Source organism: Ambystoma mexicanum, chromosome 7q, assembly GCF_040938575.1.
Source record: "Ambystoma mexicanum isolate Mex_15411 chromosome 7q, UKY_AmexF1_1, whole genome shotgun sequence".
Lineage (NCBI taxonomy): Eukaryota > Metazoa > Chordata > Amphibia > Caudata > Ambystomatidae > Ambystoma > Ambystoma mexicanum.
In genome coordinates this window covers 1,101,923,780-1,101,949,386 of record NC_090941.1, presented here as the reverse complement: position 1 = coordinate 1,101,949,386, position 25,607 = coordinate 1,101,923,780, and the positions used below count along the sequence as shown (strand labels likewise).

At 46.0% G+C, this 25,607-nt stretch overlaps 1 long non-coding RNA gene across 1 annotated transcript; it reads left to right on the top strand.

The window, feature by feature from the left end:
• The first annotated feature begins 5,305 nt into the window (after positions 1-5,305).
• On the top strand, positions 5,306-6,203 carry LOC138528072 (uncharacterized). Its single transcript, XR_011284105.1, has 3 exons — positions 5,306-5,359; positions 5,540-5,698; positions 5,965-6,203. It is a non-coding gene; the product is annotated as an uncharacterized lncRNA (long non-coding RNA).
• Positions 6,204-25,607: the final 19,404 nt, after the last annotated feature.

The window sequence follows — 25,607 nt, the reverse complement described above, 5'->3', positions numbered from 1 at the left end:
TGTTTGCATGCACATTTCTACTGCGTGAGGACGCTTCTGCTTGCCTTTGTGTGGCGGATGTGTTTAGGCCAATGCTTGTCTTTTGGCGTGCGCGGGTTTCCCATATTCAATTCCATGAATACATGTTGTTTGCGCGTGTCTGGGCGTTCTGGGTATTTCCCAGCAGTACTTCCCCAGTTAGGCCTTCTTTTTCACGCGTTGTTCCCCATTCCGTGTGTTTCGCCCCCTTTTTGGTGTGTGCGCTACACGTTGTGCGCTTTCGCTGTGCGCTTTCGCTGTGCGCGTCGTGCACGGGGTTCAGGATGTTGCAGTGACGTGTGCGTCTGTGTGCGCCACCCGCAGATTTGGTGCATATCCTGGGGAAAACACGCGCAGGGCCTTCCAGGAATCGCACGCGTGCATGTGCGCTTGCTTTTTCACGCTTGCGCCAGCTTGCGCCATAAATTTCTGTGCACATTTGTTCCATGAATCGCCCCCTAAATCGTTAACATTTTGCTCTAATTCTATCATTGGCAAGTGGAACATATTGACCATTTTATCACAGACAAAAGAACAAACATGCTTTCCTCCTGTGGGGAATTGATGGACAAAGACAGGCAACATCATCACTGAGTTATGTTACTGACTCTCTGACTCCTGAGTGCTTTGTGTGTGAGTAGTAAAGCATGATACCTTTCCTCATCAAACAAGCCTTGACAGCTTTCCACGCCCCTTTAGGGCGGGATATCCGGTCCCTATGATGTCATATACTAGGCGTGGCCCCCTCGGGCTTCCCCCGGAAGTTCTGCCTGGGCAAAATCCTGTCCCAGAAGTGATGTAGGTGTATTTAACAGGCCCTGGGTCCTTAGCGGGGGTGTCCCACCGGATGTGACATCATGGGGGCTATCGGGAAGGTCCCCCCAAGGGTTGGGGCCCCAAGGGGACTTCCTCCGGATGCCCCCCAAAGAACCGGAAGTGTGGAGCGGGGTTTTGAAGGGTGGGGCGTGGCGTGCAGGGTGTATATATATATACAGCAGTGTTTTGGCTGTAGGTCTAAGCCCATCTTGAGGACCGGGTTGAAACTTTGATTAAACAGCATCAACGCAACCAGCAGGTGCGGTAAGGTAAACATAAGATTGAAGCTAGGGGCGCGTTGACTAGGGGTGGCGGTGTTAAAGCGGGTCTTGAGTATAGTGTGGCAGAGTGTCTACACTTATAATAAGACAGGTAAGAATTAGAAAAATAAAAAAAATCGAAAATACATTTGTAATTATATAAAAAATGGGAAATTATTGAATATTAATTTTTCATAAGCATAAAAAAAATAATTTTTATGATCATTAAAATTAATAATTTTTTTATACTTATGAAAAATTCATATTTCATAATTTTTCGGCCGGTTATGCTGGGGAGAAAACTTTTTTTTCCATATTTTTATGAAATATTAATTTTAATATATAATTTTCCAATCGCTTATGCTGTGTAGGAAACATTTTTAAAAAAAAAACAATTTTCTTTTTTTTATGAATTCTAATATTCATAATAAATGTTGGGGTGATGGATCTGAGTCCAACAGGCTTGTGAAGCAAGACCCTATGGTTCTGCAAGGGTCCATGTGTGAATACTGGGCCATCAGTGGAGTTCTCTGTCCTTTTAAGGCACTCAGGCTGCAAAATGACATGCACAAGGGTCTGCGCAAGCCATGTTCACCCCACACCCCTGCCAGCCGTCTATATATATAGAGAGAGCTCAAAAGAAGATGTTGGGCCCAGCCCCGTGGTGTTACAGCTGTAATTCAACAGGAACAGGCCCAGTCGGCATGATGTCGATCTCTGAAATTCCAGGGGAGGCCGGAAATGGCCTCGGTGTCCGCATGGTCTGTTCTTGCAGCCCTCAGCAGGATGGGTGGGGTGGCAGTGCTGTGGTCTGAGCCCCGAGGGGCAGCTCTGATGGATCACTTTGAATTTCCGGGGGATGTTGCCACACCCATGCAGCCCCAGGCAGTGGAGGAGCCCTTGAAATTTCCGGGAGGATGGTATCCGGCTGACCATGCATCCCCCAGCCCTCCCCTTCCCCCAACACCTTTAGATCCGGGCTCAAAGTCCTAGGGCCTTATCTTGAGTGGCAGAAGCTGGTGACCATCTGGAGTTAATTTCACAGATATCTGCAAAGCCCGCCACTTTTGAGATACCATTATAAAGAGGGGTGGTTTAACTGTTGTCAGCCCTTGTGCGACGCCTGTTAAGAATTAACCAGCTGCAGACCCAGTGTGTGTGTGTGTGTGAAGTCATCGTGCGTTACAGCTACCATGCAGGAGCAGGATCAGACAAACGATCAGGTAAGGGGTCTATAAACTCTGACATGCTGCAGCCTCCATGAGTTTTATGTAAAATGCTAACTTTTCCTAATTTATCTACAGGACCTCTTCCCAGACCTTTCACTAGGGGCTGTGCTAGATTTTAGTCCTGCCCCAGGTACTATCTTTTATATTCAATTATTGACATGCCACTGTGATTAAAAATATATACATGTGCATAGGTACAAAATATGTTTCTTTGTTAGACTCTGGGGTAAATGCTGGGGGCCGCTATGTTTAAAACAATGGTCAGCGTGTGGTGCTTTAAAGACATATGTGTAGTTGCACAGGATTAGCTTTTTAAAAGCAATTAACAGCATGACATGTCTTTTTTATTTTTTAAATAATAATGTGGCCCTTTGTGTTGTGTATGCATTGCCATGGGAGACCATGTATGGGTGTGATTAGGTGCCCCGGTTTTGGGGGTGTCTTTGCCTGTATTTGGGGCTCTGGTTCCCCTTTGCCATGATTATGCGCCCATTGGAATCGGCAGTGTTCCCTGTTTTATCTTGTTGCTGTAGTAAGGTGGCATTGGCAGGAATGCACAATCTCGCACATTCTAAATATTTATTTCTTACAATTTAAGAGCATTTTAGTCTGTGCTGAATGAATTATAATATGGGTTTATTTGTGACATAACACTTAAACCCCCCACCCCTCCAAATGCTCCTTAGGTGTAGAGCCTAGACACCCGCTTTCAAGAGCTATGCCTGTTTTTCATAAAAAGCAGGCATAGCTCTTGAAAGCGGGTGTCTAGGCGCTACACCAAATGCACCTTAAATGTAGCGCCTTGAAATCCCCCTTTCAGGAGCTAGGCATCCTTATGAGGTCCCAGCCCGTTTAAAGCACTGTGGCCCAGGCACCACAGTTGCAGCCTGCACTGTTGTAAGTTATTTATATTAAGATGAGCGCTGTATGCAGCGGTCATCCGCCCTGAGTGGCTGCATTAGCATCTACATGGTGCGGATGGCTGCTGTAAGCCCCAGACCCAGGGGTGGATTGGCCTGCAGGAAACTCTGGAGAATTTCTGGTGGGCCTCTGCACCATGGGCCTCTTTTGTATTTTATTTTCACATTTTCTCTTAGGAAATGGTTTGGGATTGCTGCAAATGTGTTATATGGGGTCACCTTGAAAATTATTTCCAGGGCCTCTTTTGGTTCCCAGTCCACCCCTGCCCAGACATCTCAATGCGAATCCACGCATGTATTTATTTTTAAAACGAAAAATGTGCATCTGTATCAAGAGGCACACAGTTTGCCTCTGGCTTCCTGCTGCTGGGGGCTGGTGAACAAAGGCCCAGCAACAGGAAGCCAGAGCCGCAGGCAAGCGCATTTCAATAGATAAGATAATCCTTATCTATTGAAACAAGCTTGCCTGGGACTCTGGCATCATGCAGAGCTGAGGCTGTTCACTGTGTTCGTCCTGGAGGGGTGAACAGGGCCGAGCCATCCCTGTTCACCCCTCCAGGGCTAATTTAAAAATGGGCCCCCTCCCTGATCCATGGGTTGGGGGTGGGGGGCCTGTGTGCCGCATGTGCTCCAGTGGCCGGGGAGCTGTGGAAATTCGCAGCTCCCCGGACATTTAAAAAAAAATAAAAAAAAAAAAAAATCATTCCTGCAAATGAAGGGCGCTGCAGCCGCAAACAGCAGCTGCAGAGCCCCAACTTTACAACAAAAAAAATAAATAAATAAAGTGGGGGGTGCTCGTAAACAAACAGCATGGGATGGGACGCCTACAGAAATGAGCATATTTAGTTGAATTATGCACATTTCATTAAACTGGCTTTGCATAACCAGCCAAATTGCAAAGCACAAATGGCATTTGCCTTTCATAAAATCAACGCACACACACACAGCCAAGCGCGGATATTTTCTTCTGACAGTGTTTCTGAAAACGTTAATATGTGGGGATGCTTTAAAATCCAAGGCCGAATACAAATGTTTTCCCTGGATCTTGCAGTACCAAAATGGGACATTTTAACTTTTAGTTGCTTGTTCTTTTTCATCAGGCTCTATAGTGCACTGGTGAAGTGTCTGGCGGCAAGCCGCCTGATGTTCGATCCACGAGTTCGACTTTAACTCAAATTCAAAGTGGCCAGTCAATGTTTCTCATTTACCATGATTTGAGCCCTGGTTTACAGTCTCTATAAAACACACGTGAGGAATACCGCATTCATTTTTAAAAGACATGCCTGTTATTTTAAGACAAAAATAAATAAATAAATAAATAAATAAAGGTTTACAGAAGCTTTAAAGCACCCGCGGGTTACAGGCATTCATGAAGTATACACCTCTGTTCTTTATAAATGAAAGGGCTGATGGCACACCTGGTTTAGGCATTTTATTTTACAACAGTCGCATATTTATGGCTCCATTTAAGCCATTAACTTTTAGAAGGCTGTTTTGAAATAACGCCGGAAGGCATTTGCACTATGTTTGATGTTACTGTTTGATAAAGCTAGCTCAAGGAAACAGCACAATGGGGTATATTGTACATTTTAAAGAATGTTATGCATCAAGGCTGGGCAGAACTATTAGCCTCCCTGTCCAGGTCCCCATCGAGTTGATCCCCAAGGGTCCACAGTTAATAAGGGCCCCAAGCAGGGGTTGTTGTGCTTCTTGTACGTGTGGGTGTCTGTTACCCCCAAGGATTGGGCATTTGCAGTATGGGAGACCGGAGGCTTATTTATTTATCTATTTATTTTATTATTGCTTCCAGCAGATGGCTATGCTGCATGGGATGCCTCCTTGGAAGACGCATGTATAAATTCCGAAGCACTTATCGACCTCTTGGCAGAATACGGAATTCCTAGTATCGATACCGCCGGTGTGTACTTTTAATACAGATGTTATTAGTAACTGTTATTAATATACATAATGTAGTTTTATGGCACGAGCATAAGATGATTATAGTTATTTAATAATGGGTATTTACAATAACATATGTTGTTTCCTTATTTTCTAGCAGTGATCCATGCGGGCGCCGCTTCTGCAGATGTGCGAGAGGCATCGGCTCTTGTAGCAGGTAATTATTATAGGTGAACCCTGTAAAGCATGTATGCTTTTTTTTATATAGGAATCCTGATGCTTTCCACAAATTGAGTCTTTAGTGTAAAACATGATGATGTATTTGAAGCATAGGTCTGCCATGTGACGATTTGATGTAGAACCTGGTGGTAACTGTTTTCTTTGGTTTTTATTGCAGATACACCCAGTGTGGGACCAACGGCATCACGCCCCTCCTCAGATCCCCAGACCGCTGGACCATCAGCCTCTGATGCCACCCCCAGGACCCATGCCAGATACCCAACACCTGCGGTGAACCCGTCATTAAAAAGGAAGCACCCTGGCTGGGGTACAGAATGTAAGTATGCTTAAAGGATCACTGAGAGCTACTCTTTTTTTTCTCCATAGCAGGTGTCGTTAATATTTCAGCGTGTCTTTAGAAGAACATGAGCGGTCCGTTATGGGGTTTTACAGAGTGCTGCACAGGCCTAATTTTTATCAACCAGTTGCTTTTAATATTTTAAAGGGGTTCGTATACCTTGAGTTTGACCTGAACAATGTGCCGTAATGTATTACTTGGTCTTTAATATAAAACTAAAACTGTTTTTTTTTCTTTTATTTTAGGGGCGTGTGCTGCTGCTGTTGAGAAAGAAGTTATAGCGCAGCCGTCCACTGTGACCCCGACAGCTCGAACCCCTCCAGTTGCAGGTCAGCCGCCTACACCGCTGTTGTATAAAGCCGCTGTTTGTAATGATGTGTTAGATGGGGCAGTAAAGCTCCTTTTAAATGAAAAGCAGGGCTTAGCGCTTAAAAGGGGGCGGGTGTCTCAAGGGTCTGCAAACAAGTTCATTTTAAATAAAAAGAGGGGCTTATCTCTTGAAAGGGGGCGGGTGTCTCAAGGGTCTGCAAACAAGTTCATTTTAAATAAAAACAGGGGCTTATCGCTTAAAAGGGGGCGGGTGTTTCAAGGGGTTGCAAATGTTGTAGTACCCATTAACCCCCAACGTATTATTGTTCCCAACAATCATATACCACTGCCTATTGAATCACTCATACCTGTAGCACCTGTTAATGCTGTATCTCCCCAGGAGACACAGACAGGGGGTGCGCTTATACCGGGTCCGGGGCTCCCGGTAGTGGGCTCCGAAAACCTTTTAGACAGAGGGACGGTTAGCCCACGTCCGTGGACCCCCAGCTGTGGTAAGAGCCCACCCCCTCATTTGTACTCCCCAACGAGCCCCAACCGCATAGTCTCTGATAGTCCGCCACAGGGGTCTCCGGCTTGGGGTGAGATCACCCCGCCTCCTGTGTACTCTCCAGCAATCCCCATCCGCATAGGCTCTGGTCATCAGCTCTTGTGGCCCCCGGGCTGTAGAGATATAACACCACCCCAGGCATACACACCTACGGTCCCTAACACCAAGAGGGTGTTAGGGACCGTAGAAGGTGGGGGTTGAAGCTCTAGATGGTGGGGGTGTTCAACCTAACACCAGGGTCGTCCTAGAGGCGACGCCTATTATAATAATTTCAGATTCCCCCATAAAAATAGGGTCTCAAAACTGCGGATATGCATCTGTCATCCGTGAAACAGGATATTCCCCGAAACCCCTTGATCTGTCCTGCAGGGGGCCCAACGGTATAAACCAACAAAGACGCATACCCATCATTTATTGTACAGATTCGAATATACAACCCTTAAATAACCCAGCGCCTGTGAATCTCAACACAGCCAACAGTTTTGTAAATATCCGGGCTTCTAAAAAGGGACACGTTGTAAAAGAGTTATTTTGGGCCCCCGGTTTAAAAAAACTGCGAAAGGAAAAACACTTATCAGGCCCGCATAACAGCTCTAGATTATGACGCCAGGCCTGGCGCTTGAGACATCTGTTTGGTAAAAAACATCTAGTAGACATGCGTAAGCGCGTGTCTAAGGCCAAACAAGCCCTGTTCGCTAGGGATTCTAAAAACAGGGTGAACACCATAGCTAAAAAAAGGATGAAAAAGAACACACCACCAACTCGTAAAAACAAACTTGAAAAGAAATGGGTGTTACAAAAGCATATACCGACCCGGCCTGGTTTTGCAGAACCCCCAGAGCCTTTAAGCACAGGGGTGGACCCTGGGATGGGTACATCCGAGTCCTGCTTAAATGCTGCGACCGAAACACTGCAGCCAGTGTTGGAAAACACAAACACCCCCTCAAACCTTGTTAAAAAACGAGGTATCTCTTTAAAAGATTTACCGGCACGCCGTTTAAAATGGCTTCAAACCCTCAGGCAGCGAAAAATGTTTCTCAAACGCCTGAGAAAAGCTAAAATGATAATCATGCAGCGAGCCCTTAAAGATTTAGAGGCTCAACCCCAAAACACACCCCCTCCGGATGAAACTGACACGGTTTTCTTGCAGAGTATGGGCACATACCAGCGAGATCTACCAAAGTTTCGAAGCGTTGAACACTATGAGGTGTTCCGCTTTATAAATCTGGATAGGTTAAGATCAACCGGTCAAGGGCTCTTAGTGATCACAGAAACTACTGAAAGGCTCATCTCTCAGATTCTTGAAACGGTTGGGCCTAACGATTTTGTCCAGATACGCCTAGACAGCACTGTTTTAAACAGGCCTCTTTTCACCAGGCGATCGTTTCGGCAGACCTTTGATGTTCTGCAGTTTCTAGAAAACATTGGAAAACTGCTACAAAGTAAGGCGGAACTGGTCGTAACCGAGCCCTTGAGGCTCGTGTCGGTGGTTGTCAGGGCTAGAGAGGGTGGTGTGTACAGACCCCTGAAGAAAACCCTTTACAGTATGGTGGTTTCCAAGAAGAAACGCTGGCTCTTGGATTTTAATTACGGGGACCTGAACATATGTATGGCTGCAAGCATTATAGGCCTGCTAGAGCCTAGAACCGTTACAGATGGATACATTCAGGCAAGAGCTATGGAGGTTCACAGCGTATTGGGTATACCACCTGATGTTATGGTTGGTTTTAATGATCTGCGTTTATTTGAGGATCATTTTGGTGTGCCTATCAAAATCCTGTATAATGAGGACAGGGTTTGGAAATACTTCCCGGCAGGTGACAATGTGAATAAGAACACTATATATATTTTACACCACGAGCAGCACTATTATGGAATCTTAAACCTTCAGAGTTTCCTAGGGGCTCGCAATTTATGCCCGCATTGTTGTCACATATACAGCAATAAAACCGCTCACAGGTGCCACTTACACTGTAACATGTGTCAGAGAGACGGTTGCGTGGTGACCAGTGAATCAGGCTTTAAATGTCCCCGGTGTAAAACATTTGCCCGATCCAAAGACTGTCTTCAACAACACGTTGAAAAGGCGGCTCAAGGTACAGTCGTATGTCATCTAAAAACAGACTGCAGTTCCTGTGGCCGTTTTATAAAGGCCAATCATGAATGCAAGGGTCGATATGTCCCCGCTGTGATGTAGAAGTGGTCTCTGTGGATGAACACCAGTGTTATATGACACACCCGAAAGAAATAGCCAAAACCGAGAATTACATAATCTTTGATATGGAGTGCATGCAGGAGACCGGCATACACATACCCAACTATATCTATGCCAGGCATCTGACTCGTGACGACCGTTGGTCATTCGCTGGAATTGACTGCGTCAGCCGCTTCATTACAACATTTCTGACAAAACATTCCACGGGTATAGCTTTTTGGCACACAACAGTCAGGGCTACGATGGCTTCTTCATAATACAACAAATGATTAAAGAGAGAGTCGACGTCAAGCTGATAACTCAGGGTGCAAAGTTGAAACTCCTCGCTGTGCCAGACCTTAAAATACGCTTTATCGACAGTTTAAATTTTCTACCCATGAAATTAAGCAAACTGCCTAAGGCTTTTGGCTTCCCTGGGTCCAAAGGGTATTTCCCCCATTTCTTTAATACAGTACAGAATCAGAGCTATGTGGGAGCCATCCCCCCTATGGAGTGTTATGGGTCGGAATACATGATGCCTGATGACAAGGAGGCATTTCTTAAATGGTATACGGAGGCCCGAACATAGGTTTTTGATTTTAAGAGAGAACTAAAAGCCTATTGTTGTGAAGACGTCAATATTTTGAGAACAGCCTGCAACAGTTTTCGAGACGGCATCATAGACATGACCCGACAGGTCCACACAATGGTGATCCTGAAAACCCAGAGATGAAGATACATTTTGTTACATATGTAGATCCCTTTACATTCATCACCCTGGCTAGCATGTGTATGCATATATACAAGCAACTGTTTCTAAAGTCTGAAACAATAGCCCTCATACCCCCAGACATGTATCATGGACGCCAGAAACGATTTTCCACACCCTCCATCCAGTGGCTAATGTATATGTCTGAACAGATCAAGACACCTATACAACATGCCCTGCGCGGAGGAGAGAAAAAGATCGGACCCTATTTTCTAGACGGCTATGCGTCTTTAAACGGTGTGCAGATGGCCTATGAGTTTAATGGGTGTTTTTATCACGGGTGTCCACAATGTTATAAGAAAGATCACTATAACACCCTGACGGCGTGTACGTATGATCATCTTTACAGGAGAACTCTTTTAAAAAAGAATTTTCTTGAGACCAGGGGTCTGCGCGTTATTACGCTTTGGGAGCATGAGTGGACCGAAATGTTGAAAAAAGATTCTGATTTAAAGATTTTTCTCAAGCATAAGAATTTACCAGAACCCCTAGAACCGCGTGACGCTCTTTTTGGAGGTAGGACTAATGCCATCAAGCTCTACCACGAAACAGCCCCTGGTGAGAAGATACACTACTTAGACTTCACCAGCCTCTACCCCTTTATCAATCATTCAAAACCCTATCCTTTAGGACACCCACGGATCATCTATGAAGATTTTGGGGATATTAAGCAGTATTTTGGACTGATCAAATGCCAGGTGTACCCCCCTAAGAAGCTTTATTTTCCGGTCCTCCCTCAGAGGATTTCTGGTAAGCTCATGTTCCCATTGTGCATGGCTTGTGCAGAGTCAAAACAGACTGAAAAATGCACACATAGCGATGAGGAGCGTTCGATCACGGGTACCTGGTGTACCGTCGAGTTAGAAGTAGCCTTGCAGAAAGGGTACCGTCTGGGGAAGATTCATGAAATATGGCACTTTGAGAACATTACGGTAGAACTCTTTTGCGAGTACATTCGTATGTTCCTGCGGAGCAAACAAGAAGCTTCAGGATACCCCGAGGGCTGCGATGACCCCGCAGCCCGCCAGAAGTACATAGATGACTATTACACACATCAGGGTATCCGTTTAAGACCAGAATTCATCGAGAATAACCCTTCCAGACGGCAGCTAGCCAAGCTGTGCTTAAATTCCTTATGGGGTAAATTTGCTCAGAGAACAAATTTACCAAACACATCTATTATAACCGACCCTGACAAGTTGACAGCCTATCTTTTTGACGCAGGTTATGACATTTTAAGCCTGCAGTTTATAGATGAGGAAACAGCTTGCCTCTGTTGGAAATACGCTGAGGAGTACCCTACGTGTTCCAACAATATAAACATATTCATCGCCTGTTTCACAACCGCTCATGCCCGTCTGGAACTTTATACAGTCATGGATGCTCTCCAGGAGAGGTGTCTGTACCACGACACCGATTCGGTTATTTTTGTTAGCGCCCCCGGCCAGGAGAATCCCCCACTGGGTGATTATCTGGGTAATCTAACAAGTGAATTAGCTCCTGGTGAGCACATTATAGAATTTGTTTCTGCAGGGCCCAAAACATATTCCTATCGCACATCCTCAGGGGCGGTCTGTATGAAAGTAAAAGGCATCACTTTGAACGTCAGCAACAGCTTGAAGATCAATTTTGACAGTTTGAAAGAGCTGGTGCGTGAGTACACTTTAGAAAACACCATCAAATCTATTGTGGTGCAGCAGCCATCCATAGTGCGGGAGAAAAAACGCTGGGAGATCAGCACCCAGACACTGCAGAAGACTTTGAGGGTGGTGTTTGATAAAAGGGTGCTCACAAACGACTACAAAACATTACCCTACGGTTACTGAAAAGGAAGCATCGTGTATGATGGACACGCGCCTTCAACACCCTTTTTCATGCGTGCTAGCAGGTCCTTCCAGCTGCGGTAAAAGCTATTTTATCAAACAGCTCCTAGAAAATGCCCGCACCACCATGTCGGCCCCACCTGATAATGTCATCTGGTTTTATTTGTGCTGGCAGAACTTGTATAACGAACTGGCCTCTAAAATACCACATCTGAAGTTTGTGGAGGGGTTACCAGAGACTCTGAATGATGACCGGTTGCTACCACCAAACCTTATTAACATGATTATCGTAGATGATCTCATGATGGAGGGCGGTCATAGCCCCGAATTGGAAAAGGCTTTTACACAATACTCACATCATAGGAGCCTTAGTATCTGCTACATTGTACAGAATTTATTCTACAAGGGCAAGGGCAACCGCTCGATAACTCTAAACGCCAGTTATATCATTCTGTTTAAGAACCCCAGAGATAAACAACAACTCTCGGTTCTAGCACGCCAGATGTATCCGGGTAACAGCCGATTTTTCATGGAGGCCTTTGAAGACGCTACCCGTAAACCTTATGGCTACTTATTGGTGGATTTAAAGACAAACACCTTAGAGGACTACCGACTGCGCACAGGTATTTTCCATCCGGATTTACCAGTCGTCTACATACAGAAGCCCACTAGAAAAACCCGGTGAGGTGCAAAACAGACCTCATTAGTACCAGTGACCGACCATCATGACGCCGGAACTACGCTCTCCTTAAAATGCTAATAACGGCACCGCCCCAGCAACGCAGGGCCAGTCTGTGCTCGGCTTCTGATGATCTAGTATTGACTATAGCCGAGATTGCCTTCAATACCGTCAGGGGGAACGTACCGCTATCCGGCCGTCAACTAGGTGTCTTAAAAAAGAAGAAGCTAATCCTCAAGAAGCTGGGTAACAAGCGGGCCTCCATAAAAGTTAAAAGAAAGCTTTTAAAACAATCTGGAGGTTTCATAGGAGCGCTCCTAGGACTTGCATTGCCTCTGATCACCAGGCTTCTAGGGGGCGGTTAACATAACAGGGAAGAGCCTGATATTCGAAAATCAGCAACCCTCCGGATCGATTCTGAAATGCAAGATATCCTACGCCGGCATGATTTATCAGACTACGACAAGGTTACCCTCTATTCCGCGATTCTCCAGAAATACTTAACACATTTTAGACAAGCCGCCAATGAGAAGAACAAACTAACATTGTACATGCCCCCTGAAGAGCCTACGAGTCTCGGCAACACAAATCCCGGACACCCCGTTTCTGATCCCCTGGTCTCTGAAATCCTGAATACCATTAACCCCCGTTATCGTAAGAATGCGGAATTATTGTTGAACAAGATGACCGGTGAGCAGGGGCTGGTACCCTGGAACGCAAAGGGGGAGTTTGTATATAAAGGTACGCCTGTCAAAGGTTCAAATGTCCATGATTTAGTTCGCAGCATTACCAACCCACAGGCCTTTGGAAGACACAAAAAGCCTAGAGGCTGGGATCTGTTCATGCAATCTGCTGCGCACTTAAACATTCCGGCCACTTTAGTGGGAAACATGGGGCATCGCGAGCTGCTTGAGACATTGAAAGACAATGGTGTTAAAACCACGTCCGAGGATGTTGAGTCCCTAGATATTTCCGTAAAGAGAAGAAGAAAGAAAAATAAACCCAAACGCGAGGCCTGGTTTAGTGTGTAACTGTGTTTTCTCTTAATTTTAAGAACAGTTTTTAACCTTTGTCATATGTATATGTATATGGTTTATGTATCTGTTTTTTATAAGTATACGCACACCTGTTGATTAAACAAATGCGCTGTTTGTGATAAAATACGTGTTTATGTAAATGTCTTTATATCTATACCCACTACAGCCTGTATAAACAAAGGTTCTGTTTGTAATAAAAGAACATTATTATTTATACCAACCATACGTTTTGCGTCTAATTATTTCAAGCATGGCTAGTACAACATTTTGTTTGTTTGAAAAAAAAAAAAAAATATTAAACATGACACAAGTAAGAAGGAGACAGTTGTTTAAAAGTACAAGATGTTTTTATTTAGCCCTGTACACATATCTACTGATTATTAACACACTTACATTTCTGGCAAAAACTATATACATTTACAGATGGCCGGCGATATTTACGTTTGTTCACAAAAGCCGTCACCATCCGATCATTCTGCCTGAGATCAAGAGAGTAGGTTTGCATAACAGCCCGCAGTGCCTGTTTCTCAGACATTTTAGATACAAAGTAGCAAGCATGCTGCCCACATGTCACGGCTTCAGAATGCTGCACCTGTGCTCTATTATAATGTACTATGGGTGCTATATGTTTAACATAGTCCAGTAGATCGCCGTCATATATAGGGTGGCTTGGGAAACACCCCAGACTATCAAAAACAGTTATTGCAACAGTGTCTATAAACATAGCTATCCAGTGTGTTCCTTCTTGATGCTGGGGGTCGGTGTTCACAACAAAGCTGATGGGCAGTTCCCCCGGTATACTCCGTGGAATGTTATCACACGAATACACGCCTCGAAATGTTTTCACAGCATGTTTGTCTTTTCGCAGGAAACGCATGATCTGGTAGGTATCCATTACATATCGTACAGCACCTGTCGCTGGTTGTTGAGTTCTATGACAGAGTCAAATAGGGCCATAATAATGAGATTCACAGTACTTGGTAAATTTGCAGCAAACCGGACCTCAAGTCGTAAATTACCATTCCTAATCAGATTATAATGTCCTGATGATGCATTATCGGGTCTCAAATCAAAAGCCAGCAAGGTGTAGCCACCATCATAGTCGTCACGTGGTATCACAAATCCTTTATCGCGCATGTGCTTGCCGCTGATGGAGACTAGTCCCAGATACTCCCTAATTGTATTTTTCTGTTGAAAACTAGGGCTGTAGGCTTTGGCGGGGATGACGACCCCATCCTTAAAAAGGGCGGCGTAGTTAATGTTGTAATGTTTAAAATTAAAAGGATTGCTTGCGTAATCCCCTGAAAAAGTGGTGTTATCCACAAAGCCAATAACGATTATTTTAGGTAGCTGTCCCAAGAATAAGTTATCTTGACTGGCGACACGGCTGCCCGCTGGTACACTGAAGATTTTCAAGGAGGTCCTCTCCACGGGGTATTTCAAGTTAGATACTTGTAGAGCATCAGCATGCGCGAGTCTGACCATCGGTGACACGTTGACCCTTTTAATGAATAAACTCGCTGATACTATTACCAGTTTGTAGGCTTCGGCATCATCACTGTTCAAACAAAAAGCATCTTTATTTCGCGAGAGTTTAATTTTCAGATCAACACCATTCACCATCAGCTTCTCCTGGAAAAACAGATCTGAGTGTAGACGCCCTAGTAAATCAAAGTTTCTGCTACCTGTCGCATACGCTGATCTCTTTATAAAGCCCTTGTTGTTTCCATTTAGAGCATAATCCTCCATATGCCCCGCCGTGTCCTTATAAAAAAGCCCTGCAGTCAGCTGGGTGTCCAAAGTGTCATTGCTGTAGTTCAGAATGCTTTCAATATACGCTCTATAGGCATACATATTGTCGCTCTGTGTAATCATGCGATCACCTAGAGTGATGTCCACCTGGTTGAAAAGGGTGGCCACCGGATAGGCAATTGTGGCCACCTTTGCAGCTGCACCGATAGCCGTCCCATCCTCTTTTGTTATTCTGCAGGTTAGGTAGAGCAAGGTGTCATTCAAATCCAGGTACGTCTCTGTTGAGCCCGATATGTAAAACTCGATGGGGGCTAATGGCGATAGTGCCGCTAGGGGCGTAACTTCCATGAAAAAACTGTTTTCGATGCTTGTCTGTGTCGGGGGCACGACTACAGATCTAGTTCCGATTTCACACATTCCCCCGAGGCACAGTGGATAAAGGCCATCTTTTAGAAAATATTGATGCCGGGTCTGTTTTTATTTCGCTTGACCCGTCTGTTCTTTGACGTGCGCTTTCTCTTCTGAGCGGCTTTGGTGGTTGTTCTTCGTTTTTTATGCGGCTTCGGAGGCCCCCGCCGGCGCGACGCTCGCCTTTTTCTTTTTGCAGGGCTTTTACCAACGTAAACCAGACCAGAGCCCTCTTGTGCTGGTTGGTTGAAACGATTTGCGATGGAGGTTGTTGCAGTAGACACCACATCCTTAGCAATGTTTGTAGCAGCTGTTTTCATATGCGGCTTGGCTAATTCGAACCCTTTGCGCAGGAAGGGCATGGCTCTCCGAAAAAGACTTCTAAAAATACTTCCTAGCCCCTCACCATACATCACCGGCGCACCTTGGAAGTAGGGCTGATTTCCATAACCGGCCTGTCTGCGGTAATAATCCCTATAAGCGTGCGGCTCCCCGTAATTCTTCATGATTACCATGTTCTAATTGACTCTCTCGCGTCTAGGGCGCAGGTGTAGTTTCAACAGGACCTTCCCGTATTTAAATGAGACCAGATCTCCCTGATTGTCCCTTATCTGGATGTTGATGGTATCAAAATGACACTTAGAAACAGGAATATAATCAGGCTTCATGTATTGTATATTAACAATGCCGTTATTTTCGCCCTTGACTTGTGCGGTCCGCATCAGGGGGGCGTATGAGTCACCAACCCTTTGAAATTCTACTATATCGCTGTAGATCATGAGGCTGTAAAATCCACCATCAATATCTGCACGTGTTTTGTCCGTATTTTTAGTATTATTTTTTATATTCCCCAACACCATCGGGAGTTTCCCACTACATATAAACTCCACGGTAAGATCGGGTGATCTTACAAATACTTTACGGCGTGAGTTATTTAGAAACAGGTGTATATCTGCATAGTGCTCGAGACTCGCGATTGATTTGTTGATAGTATCTAGCAGCGCCTGTATTGTGGGGTAGAAGCCGTGAGGAAAACCCACATTTATCAATTCAGCAGGTTCTCCACGTCTGATGGTATACCAGGAATCTCTTTTGTCCAGGGTGTCCCAGGTATGGGGGTACTGAATCTCCATCAACCCCGCTTCCCACGGACCTTGTAAATTAACGGGTTTAGCCAGTTTAACAGAATAATCCGATATTTCGTTTTTGGGGAATATATCTAAAGAGGCGTTGCTGGGCAAGGTGATATAAAAGCCGGTGTTTTCCATCTTCTTCTTCTCAGGGATCGTCTCTGCTTTTTAGATCCTCTAGAGAGGCCGCGTTGACCCAACTGTTGAATTTCTCAGGCCATCCGTGCCATTTTACCAGGTGCTGTTTCTTAGACCCCTTTCCTTTACTCTGAATAATTTTCTCAACCCTATAAAGACGCTGGGGATCGTCGATCACCTTTTGTAACTCCTCTGTGTAGAAATTACCGCTTACAACTTCACCAGCATAATCATTCAGCTGATATATGTTTACCCCCTCTTTCACAGATGCTTTTGCCACTATGAAAATTTCGTCAGTAAAGGACTGTTGGTAGCCTTTTGTAAAGACACCTTTTAACTTGGATACTCGGACGTGGTCCCCTACACAAAAGGATGCTTTCTTGATCTTCTCCGATAGCCGTCCAGCATACAGGTTTCGCCACGCTGCTAATGAGTTTTCAGAGGTTACAGCCCGGGGAGGCATTTTAATAGACCGGTGGTAGCTGTCATTATACACATCGATAAAAGTCTGTAATATATCCACATAGCGTTGTGTATTATAGGCTGTGAAATATCTCCATAGTTTAGATTTTAGGGTTCTATTAAAACGTTCAACAACCGCCGCTTTAACTTCCGTGTGGGTTATAAAATGATGCACGCCGTGGTGCTTTAGAAGGTTTTGCAGGGGCCTATTCAGAAATTCCTTACCGGCATCAGTTTGTAATTTTACAGGTACGCGACCCTTGCTGAAGATATGTTTGAAGGCCGCCGCCACTCTTGAACCAGTCTTATCCCGCAAGGCCTCTGCAAATGCATATTTTGATAAAACATCTATCACCGTCAGAATGTACCACGCACCATCGTTCTGCTTTTCAAGGTTAGAAACACCCGCCAGGTCTGCCTGCCACTGCATACCTGCCGACGCGACAATGGTCATTCTTCTTTTAAAATGTTTTCTAGCATTTTTATGAAGGGTATACGTCTCCTGGCCGGATACCCATCTCTTAACAGCTCCACGCGTGATGGGGTGTTTATCACGCTGTAATTTTCGATAAAGCGCATCAACACCCCCATAACTCCCAACACCAGATTTATCATAATAGCATTCATGCAATCTTGAACGTGTGTTGTTAGCCATTGATGCACTACAAAAAAATAAGCAGACGCAGGGTTGGTGTATGGCGTTTTATTTAATTTTTCTTTATATTGTTTGGTATACATGTACGGGGTGTCGAACAGTTACCACCCCTGATATTTTATTGGACGCATCATATAACAGGCTATACACATCAACGTGGTTACCCCGCCTGTAACTCTGTAGACACCAGACACTTGTAGCATTTAATAGTTCACATAGTTCAGAGGCCTGTAAAACAAGACCTTTAAGGCGTAGGAATCTTGCATACATTTCAGCCACGTGGTGCCTCAAAACAGTTCTAGGGCCCATGTATAAAGAACCCCAGTTGTATCGGAATACAGAACCGTATTCATCACACGCCGACATCTTGATGGTGCTACAAATTACACTTTGACACATCCGTGCATCTTGAAATCTCGGTACATCAAAACGCCACAGCCGGGGTGGGGTGTTTACCGCTATTCTCGCCTTCTGCATCGCGTATAAAAGTTTTTCCCCACACAGCCGTACAGGCATCAGCTAGCTCTACACACGTCCGGTTTTTCCTCCAGAAACGTTACCCTAGAAACAACGGTACACATATAAGGAGCAGTATTATTGTGTTTTCATCTTTTTAAAAAACAAGCTTTTGCGGAACCGGACACCTCTGCGGGTTACTCCTTAGCCTGTACAGGTTAGAAAAGTCTCTCTGTATTAAACGGGTTATATGGTTTCTAAAAATCACGGGGCCTGCCAGGCGTAAAGATCTCATTTTTTTCTCAGGCTTGCGACACGTTTGAATTTCCAAGATTGTTTTTGTTAGCAGGCCCCCCACACTCGCATGTACACGCATACCCATGGTTTTATAAACCCTTTTAAGCATCTGATAAACGTTATATGACTTCAACATCTGACATATCGCCCGTATTGCTACAGATTGATAATTCGGGAGTAAACAATCATGAGCATCCTGTTGCGGGTATCCGTATTTATGCCCTTCCACCATCGGTAATAGTCCCGCTTCAAACACATTTTCACAACAGCCGCAGCAAACGCTTGAGCCGTTACAGTCTCCAAAAGGGTTATATTATCATCTTCTTCCTCATCAGAACTTTCAAAACGTTTCAAAGTATCGCATTTCTTACACTTATCACCGACTGGGAATGCTGAACTTTCGATCCTTTTTGAACAGCACACACAATAATAATTGACGGCGTTAAACGAGTTGTTCAGGCCCACAGTTCCGTTATGGTTATCTGGCGTTTTCTGCAATTCAAAAAAGAAAGAAGTTTAGCTCTTGAGCATGTGTTTTCACAGGTTTTTTTTTTCTTTTTCACACACACAAACACCCACATCGTCATACTTCATTACTTACCATAGCCAATGTTTCAGAACCAACATCTTCCATCATAGAGGAGCTAGTAACGTCCATAAACAGCTTGTCTTCATCAGATGCTGTGTCTACCGTCGAGGTTATTGCAGCCTCTGGAAACAGTTGCTCTAAAACATTCAGATCTTCATACGGGGTCTCCTCCAGAGCCTTAACAGCCTCATCCATATCCACATAGTCTGCATCGGTGTAGGCGTCATCCACACCTGAGTCGATGACACCCGGCTGTTTCCCACTCCCAAGATTCAACATATCAAAATGCTCACATAATGTACCCATAGCCGCTGCGTCATCAGGACCCCCATCGACGGATAGCGACGGTGCCGGCGGACTTTCAGGGCTGTAGTATTTTTGATGGGTTTTCAAATCCTCAGCAGCTGTATTGTCCTTAGAGTAGTAGCTGTAGCGCTTCATAATTCCTGGTATTGAGGTCTTTTGAGTTTTCGTTTTTTTTTTTTCCAAGGCTTCAGGAATGGCTTGTACATCCCCCAATACGTATCTGTATATATACACCCTGCACGCCACGCCCCACCCTTCAAAACCCCGCTCCACACTTCCGGTTCTTTGGGGGGCATCCGGAGGAAGTCCCCTTGGGGCCCCAACCCTTGGGGGGACCTTCCCGATAGCCCCCATGATGTCACATCCGGTGGGACACTCCCGCTAAGGACCCAGGGCCTGTTAAACACACCTACATCACTTCCGGGACAGGATTTTGCCCAGGCAGAACTTCCGGGGGAAGCCCCAGGGGGCCACGCCTAGGATATGACGTCATAGGGACCGGATATCCCGCCCTAAAGGGGCCTGGAAAGCTGTCAAGGCTTGTTTGATGAGGAAAGGTATCATGCTTTACTACTTGTGTGTGCTTGAGAGTTTGGGCCTGGCCTCCCCAGGCACATTCTGCCTGGCTCCCCGTGGTGCAGAGCTCCCGGCGCAGGAGTATCCTGCAGCCCGACCATTCTCTGGCGCGTCTGTGGCGTGGCATCTCCTTGTGGAGGTGTCCCCTAAAAAGCATGTTGCTTTCCCAGCCCCGCACCGATGGGCGTCTTTTCACAGATAAGAAAACAAAATAAATAAAGCAAGCAGCGGATAAGGCTAATGATGGAAGCAGGCACCCGTTCAGTTTGGCACCCTGCTATTTGCAGGCTCACTCCTGTGGATGTTCTGCTCCTGCCCGTGCTCCCACCTGGAGGATCCCCTTGGCGGTGGAGTGCAGGCAGAGGAGAAGAAGAACAGAGGTGCACCCCCGCGATCTGCCGGCACATCAGGTCGGATCTGCTAAGCAGTTCACAGCGCTTTCGCCTGGGGGAGAGCTCCGGCGGCACACGCAACACGGCAGAAGTGGAAAGGGGGTTCCAAAATCGCACCCACAGCAGGGCGCCACACAACATCAAGGTACAGCCTGCAGGAGGCCCCCAAGAGTTGGCAGTCCCAGCCGCGGCTCTCCGTCTGAGAGTGGAAATGGAGCTCCAGGGTGCAGGGCCAAGGACCAGGGCCGTCACGAGGGGGGTGCAGTAGGGGCAAACTGCCCCGGGCTTAACGCCTAGGTGGAGCCTCGCTGCTGCCAGAAGCACAGAAACATCTTCAGCCTCATCAAGGTTGTTGTGTGAGGTTCTCGCTTTCCCAGCATTTCCAGCTGCGAAGGTTGGGAACAGTGATTGTTGACCATAAATCCTCCTTTCGCCCGACCAGTCCGATTGTGTTTATTCTGACAAAAAATAAAAGTGAGTATCCACTGCAACCAGCAGCAAGTTTTGTTTTGATGAAATGAAAACACTGCAAGGGCACCATAGGGCTAGTAATTAAGCCCCCCCTTGAACATGTCCTGTCTCAACAGCCTATGCTCATGTGTGACATTTCCACATAGCTGTACTTTTTAGCTAACACAGCTGCATACATCTGACTTAAAATACCCACATGAACAATACAAAGTTAAGTTCAGACTGCAAAGTGTTTTTGATTTTAAGGCCAAGACACTTGTTTTTTTCTTATAGGGCAGTGTTTTTTTTAACCTAAGGCAGGCAACTCTCAAAAATGCAGACATATACATCCACTATATTAATCATCCAAATGAAAGACTATGACATCCTTTTTATTTTTAGCTATTAGGTGCGCCACCTATAAGTCAAAACTACTGCATTGGAGTACAGATAGGGGGAATTGGCACAAAGCTTGTAAGTGTTGTCTGGATACCCCCCATTGACTGCCTATGGCCATGCTAATACCTATGGCAATTCCCACCCAGTCCCTGACCCCCCCCCCCAAAAGAAACCACAGCTTCATGGCAGCACGTTGAGCTACCTTTAATCAAGCCTTACTGTCAAACTTTACACTTGTAGTGCCTGCCAGTGTTTTCTCAAGTCTTCTTAGAGTGAAGGACTTAATGGGCACTGTACACACACATTGGTGTAATACAAATGTCTTGACTAGGTCTGTCTTCAGCCACTTTATCTAAAAGTACCATGTGTGTCCTTTACTGAAGTCCTGTTAAAAACAAGCATTGGCAAAGCCAACAGTTTTGGTGTGTGCACAAGTATTAGGCATTTTCCAGGAACTGCTATTAGTTGGGAAGGTTCTCGAACCATTTTGCACCTGCTGCCATTGATGGTCAGTTAATTCCAATATAGCAGTACCTTTCCCATGCCTACACGAAAGCCCGATCTGTTGCCATTGCAAATGCTTGTTTTGCTTTACCCCTGATGCACAGGACCATGCATCAAGGGTAGAGCAAATTTAAATGTTTCTTCATGGCGAATCTGGACCACATTGAATGTAGGCCAGTCTAGCCACTAATAACACTGATGTGCAGCCAGCCTGGATATACATTCTTGGAGTCCTTATAGGGTAATACTGGCATATATTGGTGCAACCTGCATGGACATGCATGAGAACAGCCAGCATTAACATATTTTTATACTGGCATATGTATTGGGCACAGGAGGCATGAAATGCATTTGAAAATGTTCATGTGCGTGGTTGGTGACTTGTACTATTGGTTTTCCCATGTGCCAACACCAATTGCCAACCCAATTTTTTAAAGAAAGTGCTGTAAAATGCACCATTTTAACCCAATGTTTCAAACATTTTCTCGGGAGAGAGAACCCCTCTCAAGCGCCCCTTGTTTGGTTTGGGCTCCCGCACTAGCCTCCACTGTACATGTCACTTTGTATGATGTGTGTTGTAATACACACACAGGGGCTGGACCATCCTTAATGCTGGCGCCTTGCACCACACGTCGGCAAGCCATCCAATACATATTTATGCATATGACACAAAGGTTAGTCTGACATAAACCTTTCTTCAGTAGAGAAACCTAACTTTGCTGTAGTTGATTCGCAGTTGTAGGAATAAACCATATTTCGATTCCTCCAAACAAAAACTCAAGGGGATATTTCTCATGTCTCCTGTTTGCGGCAGTGCCGCCGTTGGCCCAGTGCAAACAATCATAAGGGGGCCTCACCAGAATTTTTGCCCCGGGCCTCACCACACCTTGTGACAGCCCTGCCACGGACACCAGTGTTTGGGCAAGTCAGCCCCATACTTCTGCCTTGTCCACAGCAGACCCAAAAAGAGGAAAGGCCTACACCATTGCCCCGAGGCAGGACCTAAAGGGGAGAGAAAAAGGGGACCAGCACCAGTGCCCACCAGCTATCGGGGTCATCCAAGGAGCCTAGTTCCATTGCCAATCAGTGCGTGGCAGCACACAAACACAGTGCTCTTTTCTGCCGCGGCCCACTGGAAGGTGCTCATGTGGCAGTGTTACAAGATGTCCCAAAGGAGCACGTCTGCACAGTAAGACGATCAGCGGGGGCCCATTATGACGCAGGCTTCCATGTTTGCCAGCAGTGGCAGAGAGGCTGCCTCAACTTCCAGACACCAAGCCCAGGCGGCACGGTGCTGCCAGCAGGCACGTCGTTCCACAGCCACCCGGTGCCAGTGTTCGAAATGAAGGCAAACCCGGCGCCCCTAGGCCCAAGTTGGACACATTGGCTAGAGAGGCTAGAAATGTTTGTCAAAGGGGTCGAAATTACTGATGATGCCAAAAGGAAGACACTCCTGCTGTTCTAAGCAGGGAGCGTGGTTCATAAATTATACAGGGTGCTGCCAACAGGTTACTAGTCGAACCGAGCTGCGGGCAGGGCATTTTCCAACTACTTTGCCCAATGGTCAATATTGACTATGAATGGTACCAAGCTACGCAGGGGCCCACTGAGTCAATTGACGCGCTCTACACCTGGCTGCACCAGCTACAGGCGACATGTCTGTTTGTTGCCAAAGACGGATAGTTGAGGGGCCAGATAATTCAAAAATGTTGGTCCAACAAGCTGTGCACCCAGATCCTGAAAAGAACCAAGATTCCCGCGGGTGCGAATCCTTGTACTCGCAAGAACCCAAGAACTGGCCGAGGTGTGCTCGACCCAGATGCAAATGGCAACGAAAGGGGTGCAAGTGGAGGACGTGCAGGCCGTCAGAACACAGAGCAAGACGACTGCTCCGGTGACAGGGGCCAGAAGTGGAGCCACGCCAAGGAAGAGCAAGGATGAGATGCTCCAGAGACTGTGTAACTTCTGTGGAGGGGGTGGCCATATGTAGAGCCGTGTCCGGCAGTGGGGCGACAGTGTGGACGGTGCTAAAAAGCAGGACATTACTCCAACTTCTGCAAGGCCTCCTGGACATCAATTAGCGGTGCCAGCGAGCCTGAGCAATGGAGAAACAGGCTGGCTGAGATAGTAACCAACATGGTGCTCATTGTGGAAGATGCCAACTGGCCGCAGAAGTCAGGGGAACGCAGAGGCGAGGACAGAGTGGTAGCTCTATTTGAGTATGACAATGAAATCAAAGATGTGTCCTTCCTGTCAGTGCAGGAGCCAAGTCCACCAGCAAGCGACCTATGGGCGACAGAGCGGAAAAGACAGAAGAAGAGGGCAAAGAGGACCCATGCCTGCCAGCGCAGAAGTGCGAGTGGCCAAGGCTAGGGGCGCAGATGAACTATGGAGCTGAATCGCATGTTTATGTTGACAGTTTGTGTTCCCACCCTTGGCATGGGATGTTGTGACTAAACCACGTCTTTGTGCTGTCACGTGTTGTTGTTCGAGTGATCATAGCACGCCTTCCACAGGGACGGCTGTGATCACGTGATATGTATTAATAAAGGAGGCAAGTGGCTTCTCGCTCGCCAGTTGTGTTATTGAATCTCTGACTCGCGAGTGCTTTGTGTGTGTGCTTGAGAGTTTGGGCCCGGCTCCCCAGAGCCATTAACAGTGCTGGTCCTGTTGTTGTCCACCCAGCCTGCTGTGGCAGTGCTGCTGGTTATTAAGGTAGAGAGTCTGCACCAATGTCATGCAGGCTGAATGGAACAATGTGTCAGCAGGGCTAGCATGAGTGACCACCATTGTCACCTTCCAACACATTGTTATTCATAAAAATTGATAATTAGCCGTCATCTGCCAAACTAGGCCACACTGTTGTTGCTATTTGTGTTACTGTGTCTGACTCACAATTAACATAAAAGGTTGCTAAAATACTACACTTTAATCAAACTGGGCTCCGAAATAAGTCTCAGGGCTCAGAAATAAGTGTCCTGTCAAACACCCCCACAAATTAAGTACTGCATGCCATGTGCTCGAAAAGTGAGCAATAATGGAAAGCTGGGCGACATTTTTAGTTTAGCAAAGAAGCCTTTTGTGTAGATCCTGTGCTAGACTCTCGTGTAAGAAAGATGAAAATCACCCATTATTTCGATAAGTGCTCGCCAGGAAAAACCCAGCAGTTCTGTGAAATGGCCACTAGTAGGCTCTACAGGCTAACATACTGATCAGTGTGTAAATTACCTGTATGTGTAAGAGGAAAGTTACTGTAGAAAGAAGAAACTATCCAACATCAGCAGCCAATTCTTTCTTAGGTCCCGAATAAGTCAGTTAGTATGAGGGAGGGACACTTAGTCACTTAATTTATAAAGTTGTTGAACCCCTTAATAAAGCAAGAGCAATTTCAAGCAGGCTACATTTACTACCCCACATGTTTCACTGTGTATAGATTAGCAGCGCATTAGTATTAAGGGAGCCAGCGGCGGAGCAAGGCTGCCAATGTAATGGAAGGTTGAGCTCTTGGGATATTTCCTTTCTAGGTTTCAAAGGGACGGGGGTCCCTTGAATACTCCCCAGAAGCTTGATGGCCAGCGGCATACGTGAAGGATGGGAGTGCCGCATCAGATATTGCTGGTCAGATAGCACAGCGAGTAGAGCGCTCGCCTTGACATCTGTGTGCAAAGCCAGCCGACCCGCAGGGCCTTTCATCCTTCCGAGGTCGATAAATGAGCACCACACGCCGTGGGTAATAATAAGCAGCACTCAGATACCTGAGGGTTCGTAGCGCTATATAAATGCTGAATTATTATCACTTTCAATGGACCCTCTCACTGAGATGAGACCAGCTAACAGACAAGTCTAAGAAGTGGCCTGCCTTGGAGGTGTAGGATGATGACTGCAAGGGAGGGAAGGGGAGAGGTGTGAGGAAATGCGTAGAATCTCTGGGTTTTGAAATTTCATGATGTAACTTATGGACACGTCTATAAGTAACAAGTTTCATCGTGCATGGC